Consider the following 16,502-nt stretch of genomic DNA (forward strand, 5'->3'; position numbering starts at 1 on the left):
TTGCGGTGCTTTTGTAGCGCACATGCGATGGTAGAGTTTGCAAAACAAATACCCGCTGATTGATGCCAATAATCATGATATATTATGATTAAATAATCATGTGGCCTCCCGGGTGGCGCAGTGGTCTAGGGCACTGCATCGCAGTGCTAGCTGTGCCACCAGAGTCTCTGGGTTCGCGCCCAGGCTCTGTCGCAGCCGGCCGCGACCGGGAGGTCCGTGGGGCGACGCATAATTGGGCTAGCGTCGTCCGGGTTAGGGAGGGTTTGGCCGGTAGGGATATCCTTGTCTCATCGCGCTCCAGCGACTCCTGTGGCGGGCCGGGCGCAGTGCGCGCTAACCAAGGGAGCCAGGTGCACGGTGTTTCCTCCGACACATTGGTGCGGCTGGCTTCCGGGTTGGAGGCGCGCTGTGTTAAGAAGCAGTGCGGCTTGGTTGGGTTGTGCTTCGGAGGACGCGTGGCTTTCGACCTTCGTCTCTCCCGAGCCCGTAAGGGAGTTGTAGCGATGAGACAAGATAGTAATTACTAGCGATTGGATACCACGAAAATTGGGGGTAAAATTTTAAAYAAATATTTAAAAAAAAWAAATATTATAAAAATATTAAAATAATAATCAGGATATTATTCGGCCAGATAAGTATAGGCTACTTCGTAGTTAACATTTAATTGAGAAGCTTTTTGGGAAAGCTTTCCATCTACCTGAAGACTTTTCATTAGCATCATCGCTAATGGCTACACAAAGTGGTAGACTCCCGCACTGCACACACACACACAGCAAATACGAATCACTGATGCATTCTGTTCATGTCTTATGATAAACTTACGCAAATTAATACATTTTCAATACATTTAGTTGATTCCCTACTTAGTTCAATAAATGTTTGAATGTTGTTTAATTCCGTTTTATTGTCTGGATTCCGTCCGCATTCTCCGCATCGCAGATTTTATAAGGCCCCTACCATAGGTACCGCTGTCTCTCTCTGTTTGTCTCTCTCTGTCTGTCTCTCTCTCAGTTTTCTAAGGACAGATGGTGTGCTGTGTGTTCAGTGGTGTCAGCACCTTTTAGGACTGTAAATACAGGCTGTCACTATTCATCAGGCTGGTGGAAGCAGAGCAGACACCTCAAGGCCTTTTCATTACAGAGAACCGCGGAGTACAGGAGTCCAGAGCCTGTATTTCATAAAGTCTCAGAGTCTCAGAGACCTCTCCACGGTCTATGTGTTCCTAGATTAGCACTCCTATCCTAAAACAAAGTGATAGAATCTGTATACAAAGAGTTAATACACTGTACTTTCGCAGAGAGTTACCAATTACCTGATATAACTTTGATAACCCCAAATGCACAAACAGTTACTTCTAGAGTTATACTCTCTTCACAAACAGTTACTTCTAGAGTTATACTCTCTTCACAAACAGTTACATCTAGAGTTATACTGTCTTCACAAACAGTTATTCTAGAGTTATACTCTCTTCACAAACAGTTACTTCTAGAGTTAACTCTCTTCACAAACAGTTACATCTAGAGTTATACTCTCTTCACAAACAGTTACATTCTAGAGTTATACTCTCTCACAAACAGTTACTTCTAGAGTTATACTCTCTTCACAAACAGTTACATCTAGAGTTATACTCTCTTCACAAACAGTTACTTCTAGAGTTATACTCTCTTCACAAACAGTTACTTCTAGAGTTATACTCTCTGCACAAACAGTTACTTCTAGAGTTATACTCTCTTCACAAACAGTTACTTCAGAGTTATACCCTCACCACCTTTCACAAACAGTTACTTATAGAGTAATTACTCTTCTCTCACAAAACAAGTTACTTCTAGAGTTATACTCTGCTTCACTAACAGTCTACTTAGAGTTATTACTACTTTTCATAACACAGTTAACGTCTAGAGTTATACCTCTCTTCACAAACAGTTACTTCTAAGATCTATACTTACTCTCTCACAACAGTTACTTCTATAAGAAGTTATACTCTCTTCACAAACGAGTACTTCTAGAGTTTATACTCTCTATCACAAAAAAACAGTTAGTATAGAGTTATTACTTCTCTTCACAAACAGCTACTTCTAAGAGTTAAACTCCTCAATACAAACAAGTTACTTCTAGAGTTTAATACTCACTCAATAAGTTCGTCTAGAGTTATACCTCTCTTATCACAAACAGTCTTCTTCTAAGAGTTATACTGTCATACACAAACCACAATCTGAGTATCTAGAGTTAATCAACCTGAATATTCACTAAAACAGTGTTACTTTCTTATGAGTTATATCTCTCTTCACTAATAACAGTTACTTCTAGAGTTATACTCTCATCAAAACAGTTACGTATCAGAGTTATAGCTTCTCATCACAAACAGTTACGTCTAGAAGTTAATAACTGCTCTTCACACAAACCAGCTATCTCTCACAGGGAAGAGCTGATTACATCAAAATGGTCGCTATGTCTCTAGCTCTCACTTTTGGAATGTAATACTGAGAGAGCTAGCGCACACATCTCGCACTGCAGTGGAGCGAGGGGTGACCGCATGCACGCACACACGCCTGACAAGGGCACACACGCCGACTAGTGCACACACGCATGACGCAGAAAGAGAAAGAGCTAGGGCACACGCGCACACACACTAACGCTCGGGAAACACACACACACACTCACAAGCACACACACACACTGAGGTAGAGAAAGTTTGGGGGACAAAATCCTCCTCCTCGTGCAGTAGGCTGGATGGTTGGCTGGATGGTGGCACGTCACACTCCAAACTGTTGTCACTTTGGTGAGATGGTGACACGTCACACACACCAAATTTGGGCTTAATTTGAATTGAAGACCGTCAATTCAGGAAGTTAATTGAATTAAACATTCTAAAATGTTAAAACTTTTGAATAAATAGCTTCTACTTTTCAGTTTTCGATTATTTAATTGTAATTTTAGTTACTTCCTGAATTGACTGCCTTCAATTCAAATTGAGCCCAACACGCATGCACGCCCGCCCGCCCGCCCACCCGCCCGCACGCACTCACGCACACGCACACACACACACAGAGATGATTCAATCAAGGAGCGGAGGGGTAAGTAAGGAAATTATCCTTTCTTTTAAATAAAAGTCCAGTGAAGTAATTTCCACCCAGAGATTGAGCAGGGGTCAGAAGATCTAAACCTGCGTAATCCTGTCTTCTCAGCTGCTTAGAAATCCTCCCTGCCTGTGGCTGCAGCTGAGAATGTCTTCGTGGCAAACTGGAGTGTGTAGACATCACAACACACACATAGGCGCGTGCACACAGACACACACAGGCGTGCACACACACACAGGCGCACACACACACACACAGGCGCACACACACGACTTAGACTGAGAGCTGTCAATTCAATACAAATATGCCATTCTCCCACGCTTTCTTAGAGAATCATCTCCTACTCACAAAGATAAATCCCCTTAATGAAATCAAAGAACTGTAATAGAAACATTGAATGAAAACTTGAAAAGAGGATAAAGGCAAACTAGAGAGACAAATTACAGACTAGACTAAATATATACAAATATTGTGTGGCAAATTTGGTAAGTGAGTGGTGCAAAACCAAGGTCGTACTGTTGGTTCAATTCCCGCAGGAATCCTGTCACATACTAAAATGTATGCACGCACTAAGCTGTAGGGTAAATCACTCTGGGTAAAAGCATCTGGTAAGTGGCATATATTATTAGTAATTTCCTATTGATGTACAGTGCCTTCAGAAAGTATTCACACCTCTTGACTTTTTCCACATTTTGAATTGAAAATGGATTACATTGAGATGTTTTGTCATTGGCCCACACACAATACCTCATAATATCAAAAGGGTATTATGTTTTTAGACATTTTTACAAATGAATAAAAAATGAAAAGCTGAAATGTCTTGAGTCAATAAGTATTAAACCCCTTTGTTAAGGCAAGCCTAAATAAGTTCAGAAGTAAACATTTACTTAACAAGTCACTTAATAAGTTGCATGGACTCACTCTGTGTGAAATAATAGTGTTTAACATGATACCTCATCTCTGTACCCCACACATACAATTATCTGTAAGGTCCCTCAGCTGAGCAGTGAATTTTAAACACAGATTCAACCATAAAGACCAGGGAGGTTTTCCAATGCCTCGCAAAGAAGGGCACCTATTGATAGATGGGTAAAAAAAAACAGACATTGAATATCCCTTTGAGCATGGTGAAGTTACTAATTACACTTTGGGTGGTGTATCAATATACCCAGTCACTACAAAGATACTGGTGTCCTTCCTAACTCAGTTGCCGGAGAGGAAGGACACCCCTCAGGGATTTCACCATGAGGCCAACGGTGACTTTAAAACAGTTACAGAGTTTAATGGCTGTGATAGGAGAAAAGTGAGGATGGATCAACAACATTGTAGTTACTCCACGATATTAACCTAATTGACACAGTGAAAAGAAGGAACCTTGCGGGTTCGATCCCAGGCTGTGTCGCAGCCGGCCGCGACCGGGAGACCCATGATGCGGCGCAAAATTGGCCCAGCGTAGTCCGGGTTAGGGGAGGGTTTGGCTGGCCGGGATGTCCTTGACTCCTTGTGGCGGGCCGGGCGCATGCACGCTGACACAGTCACCAGTTGTACGGTGTTTACTCCGACACATTGGTGCGGCTGGCTTCCAGGTTAAGCGAGCAGTGTGTCAAGAAGCAGTGCGGCTTGGCAGGGTTGTGTTTCGGAGGACACATGGCTCTCGACCTTCGCCTCTCCCGAGTTCGTACAGGAGTTGCAGCGATGGAACAAAACTGTAACTACCAATTGGATACCACGGATTCAATTGGATTCTCCCAAATTTGGGAGAAAATGGGGTAATAAAAAATATAAATAAATAAGAAGGAACCCTGTACAGAATAAAAACATGCATGCTTGTTGCTTTTTCTGCAACAAGGCACTAAAGCACTACTGCAAAGAATGTGGAAAATCAATTAACTTGTCCTGAATACATAGTGTTATGTTTGGGGCAAATCCAATACAATACATATTTTCAAGCATAGTGTTGGCTACATCATGTTATGGGTATGCCTGTAATCATTAAGGACTGGGGAATTTTTCAGGATAAAAAAGAAACGGAATAGAGCTAAGCACAGGCAAAATCCTAGAGGAAAACCTGCTTCAGTCTGCTTTCCACCAGACACTGGGAGAGGAATTCACCTTTCAGCACGACAATAACCTAAAACACATGGCCAAATCTACACTGGAATTGCTTACCAAGAAGATAGTGAATGTTCCTGAGTGGCCATCATGTTATACGAACCSGCAAGGTTCCTTCTTTTCACTGTGTCAATTAGGTTAGTATCGTGGAGTAACTACAATGTTGTTGATCCATCCTCACTTTTCTCCTATCACAGCCATTAAACTCTGTAACTGTTTTATTGTCTTGACTTAAATCTACTTGAAATCTATTTTGAAAAGAATAATGGGCAAATGTTGTACAATCCAGGTGTGGGAAGCTCTTACAGACTTACCCAGAAAGACCCACAGCTGTAATCGCTGCCAAAGGTGCTTCTACAAAGTATTGACTCAGGGTTGTGAATACTTATGTGAATCAGATATTTTTTTTAAATAAAATTGCTAACATTTCTAAAAACATGTTTTCACTTCGTCATTATGGGGTATTGTGTTTAGATGGGAGAGAAAAAATTGATTCAATCCATTTTGAATTCAGGCTGTAACACAAAAAAATTGGAATAAGTCAAGGAGTATGACTACTTTCTGATGGCACTGTTGATGAGATGTCTATATGATTTATTATAATATTGTATTATACACCTTTTTCCCCACCCATTTAGGCTACATCCCTGAGCACATCCACAGCGTGAAGCAGAAACTCCAACAGCAAAGAACACACAGGCACTGAAGTCATTCTGGAAAACAAACAGTTATTTTCTACTGGGAGTCCATTTAGAAGTAAAACACCTTGGAGTGAGTGACTAGGCCTAGAGAAAGCTGAGGGTACAGGGTTGTCATGAAAGGAGTAGGAGAAGGGAGGAGAGGAGAGAAAGAGATAGAGACAGAGACAAGATGCCATCAGGTTTGTCACCAGGTTTGTCACCAGGCAGAGCTACAGTGGTGATTTAGAGTGATTCTTCATGTGAGGTGACAGGTTTAGTGATACAAACAACAGAGATACTGTAGACAGAGAGGGTGTTGAGTGTGTCAACAGAGAGGGTGTGGCAGCACACAGCAATAGCACTTATTCAGCCATTGTTGTCCATTCTGATCTATTCTTATATAATGGATATTTCCAGCCAGGGAACAGGCTTGGGTTACAGCCAATACAGGATTTACTAACAAAATGCTTGCAGAGTGAGATGTTGGATGATCTGAATATGTCTGATACTTCATATGTTTGACATCAAATGATTGGCTGCAATGTCGTAGTGATTTGTCTAACATGTCTAATATATTCTCGCGAACATCACAAACAACAGGCTCACATACATACACACACACACCGTGTGATTCATTGACCACACAGAGACTACGGACCTCCTAGAAGGAAGGAAATGCTTCACACACCCCTTGACTTATTCCACAATTCAAAAGGGATGAAATAGATTTTTTTCTCTCATCCATCTCCAGAAAATAAATACCCATAATGACAAAGTGAAAACATGTTTTTAGAAATTTTTGCAAATGTATTTCAAATGAAATACAGAAATATCTCATTGACATAAGTATTCAGACCCTTGAGTCAATACTTTGTACAAGCACCTATGACAGCAATTGCACCCGTGAGTATTTCTGGGTAAGTCTCTAAGAGCTTTCCACACCTGGATTGTGCAACATTTGCCCCTGTCAAATTGGTTGTTGATCATTGCTAAGCAACTCCAGTGTAGATTTGGCCTTGTGTTTTAGGTTATTGTCCTGCTGAAAGGTGAATTCATCTCCCAGTGTCTGATGGAAAGCGGGAGGAGATAAGTGATGAAAAAGACTTGTGTTGAAAGCAATACTGTGCTAATGAAATTATGAAAAAGTATGCAGATCGCTATGCTGATGGCACTATTTCAGTATGAAGACCAGGCCAACAGGCATCTCCAGAAGCAGTGGCAGTTATTACTAAAGCAATTGTACACTCGAGGTTGTGCTTAACGACCTTTTTAGCACCGGTGATCTGATCTACGGTACTCTGCTCCCCCTCGTACCTATAACCGCAGCACAGCCATGCTAAAATAAGTCATTAGCATAACCTCGAGTGTACACTTGTTTTCTTCAATGGGTTACTAATTAAATACAAAACATTATTTGGATAAATGTATTCATAGTCTACTATTTCATCCCTCCACAATAATATAGGCCTAGTCCCAACACAAAAAAGGCTTGGGTAGCAACCACAGATTACGGTTGCTACCCAAGCCTTTTTTGTGTGTTGAGACTAGTCGTTCATTCTATCGGTTAAATTGCCAGAGATGCGACCAAGTCATGAAGTATTTTTGTTCTATATCTATGGATGCGACCCAGTCGTTTGTTTTAAATGTTCCCATTTATCCCTGTCACGCCCTGACCATAGAGAGCTGCTTATTCTCTATGTTGGTTGGGGCGTGACAGTGACTAGGGTGGGTCATCTAGGTGTTTAATGATCTATGTTGGGCTGGTATGGTTCCCAATCAGAGGAAGCTGTTTATCGTTGTCCCTGATTGGGGATCATATTTAGGCAGCTATTTCCCCATTGTGCTTTGTGGGATCTTGACTATGGATAGTTGCCTGTTAGCACTATTGTTTAGCATCACGTTTCGTTTGAGATTTATTGTTTTGCTGTGAGTTTCACTTAGTAATAAAAAGATGTGGAACCCAGATCACGCTGCGCTTTGGTCCACTTATTATAACGATCGTGACAGAAGATCCCACCAACAACGGACCAAGCAACGTGCCCGGGAGGTAATGGCATCCTGGTCTTTGGAGGAGATTAGGGAGAGAACATCCTGGACTTGGGACGACATAATGGCAGGAGAGAAGAGCCTGCCATGGAAGCAGGCGGAAGCAGCGAAGGAGGGACAGCGACAAAGTCGGGGAGGAAGGCCACAGAAACCCCAAGATTTTTTTGGGGGGGGCGGGGGAACATGGAGCAGTCGGCGGAGCCGAGGAGTGAACCAGAGCCAGTCTGGGAGAAGAAGGAGAATTTGGAGGAGAGAGAAACGGGAGAGTTGTTGAGTTGGTGGAGGATACACGGATTTGGAATAAAGGAAAGGGTTGTCAGTTTGGTGCCACCTGAGTCAGCTCCCCGTACTCGTCCTGAGAAGTGTGTTAAAGTTCCGGAACAATTGATGCCGGCTATACGCACCAGGTCTCCAGTGCACCTTCACAACCCAGTACGTCCTGTGCCAGCTCCTCGCACATGCCGTGTGAAGTGTGTTAAAGTTCCGGTACCATTGATGCCGGCTATATGCACCAGGTCTCCAGTACGTCTCCACAGCCCGGTACGTCCTGTGCCTGCTCCTCGCACTCTCCCTCAAGTGTGCTTTCCCAGTCCAGTACGTCCTGTTCCTGCTCCTCGCACTCTCCCTCGAATGCGTGTCACCAGCCCGGTGCCACTTGTACCGGTCCCACGCATCAGGCCTCCAGTGCGCCTCCACAGTCCAGTACATCCTGTGCCTCCTCCCCGCACTCGCCCTGAGGTGCGTGTCATCAGCCCGGTYCCACCAGTGCCGGRCCCACGCACCAAGCTTCCGGCGACAGTTCCCAGTCCAGAGCTTCCGGCGACGTTTCACAGTCCGGATCCTCCAACGACGGTCCGCGGTCCGGAACCTCCTGAGACGGTCCGCGGTCCGGAACCTACTGAGACGGTCCGCGGTCCGGAACCTACTGAGACGGTAGATGCCTACCCGGACCCTCCCCTATTGAGTCAGGTTTTGCGGTCGGAGTCCGCACCTTTGGGGGGGGAGGGTACTGTCACGCCCTGACCACAGAGCTGCTTATTCTCTATGTTGGTTGGGGCGTGACAGTGACTAGGGTGGGTCATCTAGGTGTTTAATGATCTATGTTGGCCTGGTATGGTTCCCAATCAAATCAAATCAAATTTTATTTGCCACATACACATGGTTAGCAGATGTTAACGCGAGTGTAGCGAAATGCTTGTGCTTCTAGTTCCGACAATGCAGTAATAACCAACGAGTAATCTAACATAACAATTTCACAACAACTACCTTATACACACAAGTGTAAAGGGATGAAGAATATGTACATACAAATATATGAATGAGTGATGGTACAGAACGGCATAGGCAAGATGCAGTAGATGGTATAGAGTACAGTATATACATATGAGATGAGTAATGTAGGGTATGTAAACATATAAAAGTGGCATTGTTTAAAGTGGCTAGTGATGCATGTATTACATAAAGATGCCAAGATGCAGTAGATGGTATAGAGTACAGTATATACATATTAGATGAGTAATGTAGGGTATGTAAACATTATATTAAGTGGCATTGTTTAAAGTGGCTAGTGATACATTTTTTACATCAATTTTTCCATTATTAAAGTGGCTGGAGTTGAGTCAGTATGTTGGCAGCAGCCACTCAATGTTAGTGGTGGCTGTTTAACAGTCTGATGGCCTTGAGATAGAAGCTGTTTTTCAGTCTCTCGGTCCCTGCTTTGATTCCCCTGTACTGACCTCGCCTTCTGGATGATAGCGGGGTGAACAGGCAGTGGCTCGGGTGGTTGTTGTCCTTGATGATCTTTATTATCAGAGGCAGCTGTTTATCGTTGTCTCTGATTGGGGATCATATTTATGCAGCTATTTCCCCATTGTGCTTTGTGGGATCTTGACTATGGATAGTTGCCTGTTAGCACTATTGTTTAGCGTCACGTTCCGTTTGAGATTTATTGTTTTGTTTTGTTTTGCTGTGAGTTTCACTTAGTAATAAAAAGATGTGGAACCCAGATCACGCTGCGCTTTGGTCCACTTATTATGACGATCTTGACAATCCCTTGCTTGCTTGCTATCTAGCCAACTACGGCTAACACAGCCACGTCAAACAGTGCAGCCAGAAAAACAGCAAAGTAGCTGCATTTCTATTTCTAGAGACATTTATCTGGATACATCCATAACAATGAGCTAATGATGCGCAATTTTGTACAAACCTCCATTGTTGCAAACCAAACGTTAGGCTAAAAGCAAGTGTAAATAATGTCTAGAGGCTTTTTAGAGTGGAGATCAAGTTAATAAATTGCCTGGCTGGGCTGGTGGGACAGTGGATGTGCAGCAGTTTTTCAGATGGAACAAAAAATAAGATGTGCATTTTTGCATCATAGGCCTACTCGTGATAAACATTGTTTTTGTATGGCTTAGAATGCATCTCAACCAATCATGGTGCTTGTTTTGACCAGCCCGTTGTAGGCTAGATAGTAAAACATTTGATTATTGTAAGTCTGTGTGCATGTTTGCCCCCCACACACACACACTAGGCTTTGGCGGTATACTGCAGTATTTGGAAATAGTCACAGGATGGTTTTTCAATACCGCCAAAACTATTTATTTAAAGCTTTTCAATCAATTTGTATATTTGTAGCTACTTTTTAAATAAATACCTGCAGTCAACTTGTGCAATATGTTAGGAGATAAAGCAGATCGCGTTCTTTATTTCAACTGTCATATTATTTCTACATGATGAAGCTTACCGTAGTTCCCCAGAACAGTTGAGCCAGTCACGTGTTTGTTTGGAAATAGCACAACGGGAGAAAGCGGGAGCAGGTGAGTCCAGCTGTGTATTGGCAGGGGTCGCGTTTTATATTGAAAGTCAAGTCCTTTTCCCCCTTTATTCAGATTACAACCTCTCACTTTCGGTTATTTGAAAATGAAATAATCTCCAAAATATTGCTATTTTTAAAACAAGCCATAGAAAGTTAGTTGCAATTTCAGTTGAATCCAACCCAAAAAAGACAGAAAAATATACTAATTGATAAAAAAAAACATAATTTTTGGTATAATCTTTTAAAATTATATCATAAATAGGAATGGTGGAGTTATGTCACACGTGCAGCTAACAAAAATATATGGAAATGTCTGCTCTATCCAAAATTACAACCAACTAATTGGAAGGTGGAGAAAGTTAGGAACTTGTCTGTCGGCCCTGTATTAAAGACCAAAATAAATCAATAATAATTTTTCAAAAGTATACCAGTTCCATTTAAGGACCTCAAAATGGACAGCTGTGCCATACAGATTGCAAAATAGTTCAATGGCACATGGTTTATGAACTGATACACGAAACGACACCAGATTAAAAACATAACATTTTTTAATTTAAATTATTATACAAAATTCTTGCAAACAATAGAAATGTTATATATATGGGGGATACAACCATCCCAGCTCTGCAGATTTTGCTGCGAAGAGACAGGTTTGTTTTAGTACTGTCCATATGTAGCTTGTTTTTGGTCACAGGTTCAGGAATGGCTGAAGTATAGCAACATTTATCTGGAGTTAACTCTGCAAATAGCACTGCTGGGTGATTTGAAAAGTCAAAATAAATCAATCAATAATATAATAATACTCTTAGCAAAAATGTTTACGTTTAATTTACAATCTGTATAAACTATGTGAACGGAAAGGTTCAGAGCTTTTGTGAATCATACAGTATATATTTAAATATATATATGGGGGATTTATATGTGGGATTGGAAATTATGCAGACATTTACATTGATAGATGCCACAATCTATTTGCAATGTTAAAGCTAATCCACCCCCTAAAATATATATATCAACCAGGTGAATCTGGATGAGAGAATGCCTAGAGTGTGCAAAGCTCTCATCAAGGCAAAGGGTGGCTACTTTGAAGAATCTCAAATATTAAATACATTTTGATTTGTTTAACAKTTTTTGGTTACTACATGATTCCATATGTGTTTTTTAATAGTTTTGATGTCTTCACTATTATTCTACAATGTAGACAATAGTAAATATAAAGAAAAACCCTTGCATTTTTTACCATTATTTAACTAGGCAAGCTTAACTAACAAATTATTATTTACAATGACAGCCTAGGAACAGTAGGTTAACTGCCTTGTTCAGGGGCAGAAAGACAGATTTGTACCTTGTCAGCTCGGGGATTCGATCTTGCAATCTTTCGGTTACTAGTCCAACGCTCTAACCACTACCTGCCGCTACCTGTATGCATAACTTTATGAGCTGGATTGCCTGTCTTTGTAATGGGTTAAAAAAAAAATTGCCCCCTTGTGTACTAAACTGGTAACAGCCATAATCCCGGGATGAGAGAAGGACAGTATGACGATATGAAAATCTGGATACCGCCCAAATCTAACACACACCTGACCCCCACACGCATAGATCACAGCCCAAGCCAGGCCAACTGTTTCTCGACTACTGCTAATGCGACAAGGGCGATAGCTTTTGAGTTAAAGTCACCAGGAGCAGACAATAGCACCAGGAGTTGGATTAATCACACAGTCCACACGTTGTGAGCTAACGCACCTACACACACACACACACACACTGGGAGGACACAATACCACCATGAGTTAGACTCATTAATCACACAGTCCACACGTTGTGAGCTAACATAACACGAGGGCAGGACTCCTAAGACAGGGTGTGTGTGTGTGTGTGTGTTGTGTGTGTGTTGTGTGTGTGTGTGTGTGTGTGTGTGTGTGTGTGTGTGTGTGTGTGTGTGTGTGTGTGTGTGTGTGTGTGTGTGTGTGTGTGTGTGTGTGTGTGTGTGTGTGTGTGTGTGTGTGTGCGCGTGTGTGCATATTCCAAATTGTATGTGTATGACATGACATTAGGTCATGCACCCAAAAGGAAAGGGGGCCAGTCTCCCTGACACAGAGACTCACCACAGGAGGCCCAGGGGGCCAGTCTCCCTAACACAGAGACTCACCACAAAGGCCCAGGGGGGCCAGTCTCCCTAACACAGAGACTCACCACAGGAGGCCCAGGGGGCCAGTCTCCTAACACAGAGACTCACCACAGGAGGCCCAGGGGCAGTCTCCCTAACACAGAGACTCACCACAGGAGGCCCAGGGGGGCCAGTCTCCCTAACACAGAGACTCACCACAGGAGGCCCAGGGCCAGTCTCCCTAACACAGAGACTCACCACAGGAAGCCCAGGGGGCCAGTCTCCTAACACAGAGACTCACCACAGGAGGCCCAGGGGGCCAGTCTCCCTAACACAGAGACTCACCACAGGAGGCCCAGGGGGGCCAGTCTCCCTAACACAGAGACTCACCACAGAGGCCCAGGGGGCCAGTCTCCCTAACACAGAGACTCACCACATGAGGCCCAGGGGGCCAGTCTCCCTAACACAGAGACTCACCACAGGAGGCCCAGGGGGGCAGTCTCCATAACACAGAGACTCACCACAGAAGGCCCAGGGGGCCAGTCTCCCCTAACACAGAGACTCACCACAGGGAGGCCCAGGGGGGCCAGTCTCCATAACACAGAGACTCACCACAGGAAGGCCCAAGGGGGTTAGTCTCCCTAACACAGAGACTCACCACAGGAGGCCCAGGGGGGCCAGTCTCCCTAACACAGACCCTTACCACAGGAGACCCAAGGGGGCCAGTCTCCATAACACAGACCCTCACACCAGGTCACTAATCAAATTAAGTCTTAGCCACACGGCAACAACATCATTAATTTAGTTAATTTAGTCAACCCGAGGCTGTATTGCGAAGCTGTCATGGACATCAGTCGGTTTCAGGCCAAATCAGTCACCCCCATTAATTCTGAATATATCTGGACCCTGTAATGAATAAAGCGCCTTATTTAACTAGCATTATTTACTACACAACAATGGTTAATTCCCAAATGATACCCTGTTACCTATGAAGTGCAATACTTTTTGACCAGATCCCTAATGGGATCTGGTCAAGAGAGGGTAGCCATACAGTATGTGCAATTACAAGCATTTCGCTACACTTGCATTAACATCTGCTAACCATGTGTATGTGACTGTGACCAATAACATTTGATTTGATTTGATAGTCAAAAGTAGTGCACTGTATAGGGAATGGGGTGCCATTTAAAATGTAGACTTCACAACCACGTGTGTTGGTATAGTTAGCTAGGGGAACTATTGTTAGGGGTGGTCTGTGGATGTCAGTGGCTGCCAGAAAACAATGTAAATTCTAATTCTAATTTAAATGAGAACATCATAAGCCAGATGGCGATGGTTTTGGGCAAATTCACTTCGTCAGGCATAAGTAATGCTTCTTCTTATGATCAGCCTGGCAGGAGCATTATTAGATAAAACACACACAGTACATTACAATCACACGCACGCATACAAACACACACATCCCATTATTAGATGAAACCGTGAAAAGAGCAGAAAGTGGCTATTGAGGTGAGATCCACCCATCCATCACTATGGGGATAATTGAGTTATATGTCCCTATTGTCGACCTCAAATACAGGCCTGCCCTGCCAATGGACGGAGGGAGTATGTGTGTGTGTGTGTGTGTGTGTGTGTGTGTGTGTGTGTGTGTGTGTGTGTGTGTGTGTGTGTGTGTGTATGTGTACTCACGTAGGCGTGTGACCTGCTGCTCAAACACTGCATTAGGACTTGAGTTTGGCACACACGTACACACCTGCCAGCTACATTCTGTCATCATGGGAGTAATTAAAATGATACACAGTGAAGGTATTGGCTTCTTTAGGGGGCCGGAGATGGAGAGACACACACCTTTCGGGTGAGTTTGACACGTGTGTGTGTGACTGTGTGTGTGTATCCGTGCCAAACACAAGGCCTGACACAGCGGCAGTGAGCAGCAGGTCCAGATCTGGCCTTCCTCTATGGTCATCAGCCAACTTTTTGACCACGCACGCACGCACGCACACGCACYCYCACYCACACACTCCCTGATCACACAAATCTACCGTTTGTCGCTAAAGCACACACCAGAATGGCCACAAGCTGAATCTGACAGACTGACAGACACAAAGCCAAAGTCTCCTGGCTGGTAAATGTGATTAATTTCCAATGAGATCTGTGTTTTACACGAAACATTTGAGCCTGCTTCTGTTTTAAACATATTTTACGACTGAAATGTAAAGGCCGGCATTTACTGGTAAATGTGATACATTTTGAATGAGATTAGGGAACACAATAAAACTCAACCTTTAGACTTTTAGCTTACTTTTGTTCTAGACTTCGTCCAAATGAGACCCTATTTCCTACATAATCTTATCAAAAACCAACGTGGAACAATCACGTGAAAAAAAKCGTGGTTTTCAGACACGTGTGAACAAATTACGTGAAATGTTCATATGAATCAGACACATGGTTTTTGGACACGTGTGAAGTTTCACATGTTAATTTTTCAAAATCTTCCCTCGTGAATTTTTTTCTCTCCACACGACATTTTTTTTTAAACTTAAAGCTAATTTCACCACTTCCAGCTACATCTGGTCTCCCATCCAGGGACCGACCAGGACCGACCCTGCCTAGCTTCAGAGGCAAACCAGCGGTGGGATGTTCTGGAACGAAACTAAAGGCCAGGGTATCATGATCAAAGACAGGTAAAATTGCAGGAAATATTTTTTCACGTTTGCGTCCATTTACAATTCATTAATTTGCTCTCGCGTTAAACAATTATTTCCTTGCAATATTTCGTTTTTCTATCAATACTTTTGGGTTCATGTTTTGCMTTCAATATCATTATTTTTGTTTGCGATACTAAGAATTTTGTTCTTGACTTAAGAAGTTTTGCTTGATATTAATAGCACAAACTAGAGGAGGACTGCACCATATAATAACACTATTACTCTATTAAAGGTGTTTAAACCAGCAATCCTTCATTGAAACATTATCAAAGTGTCCTCCCCCCAGAGTTTCTGTAAAAAGCTGAGGGATTGGGCTGGAGAAATACATAAGGGATTGGGCTGGAGAAATACATAAGGGATTGGGCTGGAGAAATACATAAGGGATTGGGCTGGAGAAATGAAATGCATAAGGGATTGGGCTGGAGAAATGCATAAGGGATTGGGCTGGAGAAATACATAGGGATTGGGCTGGAGAAATGCATAAGGGATTGGGCTGGAGAAATACATAAGGGATTGGGCTGAGAAAATGACATAAGGGATTGGGCTGGAGAAATGCATAAAGGGATTGGCTGGAGAAATGCATAAGGTTGGGCTGGAGAAATACATAGAGGGATTGGGCTGGAGAAATACATAAGGGATTGGGCTGGAGAAATACATAAGGGATTGGGCTGGAGAAATGCAATTAAAGGATTGGGCTGGAGAAATACATAAGGGATTGGGCTGGAGAAATACATAAGGGATTGGGCTGGAGAAATGCCATAAGGGATTGGGCTGGAGAAATGCATAAGGGAGGGCTGGAGAAATCATAAGGGTTGGGCTGGAGAAATACATAAGGGATTGGGCTGGAGAATACATAAGGGATTGGCTGGAGAAATACATAAGGGATTGGGCTGGAAGAAAACTAATGAGGGATTGGGCTGGAGAAATACATTAAGGAATATATACTCTCTCATATTT

General features: G+C 43.0%; 1 protein-coding gene across 2 annotated transcripts in view; it reads right to left on the reverse strand.

Annotated features, from left to right (window-relative positions):
* The window catches only part of macrod2 (mono-ADP ribosylhydrolase 2), a 1,308,647-nt gene that overhangs the window by 1,127,535 nt on the left and 164,610 nt on the right, over positions 1–16,502 (reverse strand). The gene's annotated exons all lie outside the window — the stretch shown is intronic.

The sequence above is a fragment of the Salvelinus sp. IW2-2015 genome, linkage group LG18, assembly GCF_002910315.2.
Source record: "Salvelinus sp. IW2-2015 linkage group LG18, ASM291031v2, whole genome shotgun sequence".
NCBI lineage: Eukaryota > Metazoa > Chordata > Actinopteri > Salmoniformes > Salmonidae > Salvelinus > Salvelinus sp. IW2-2015.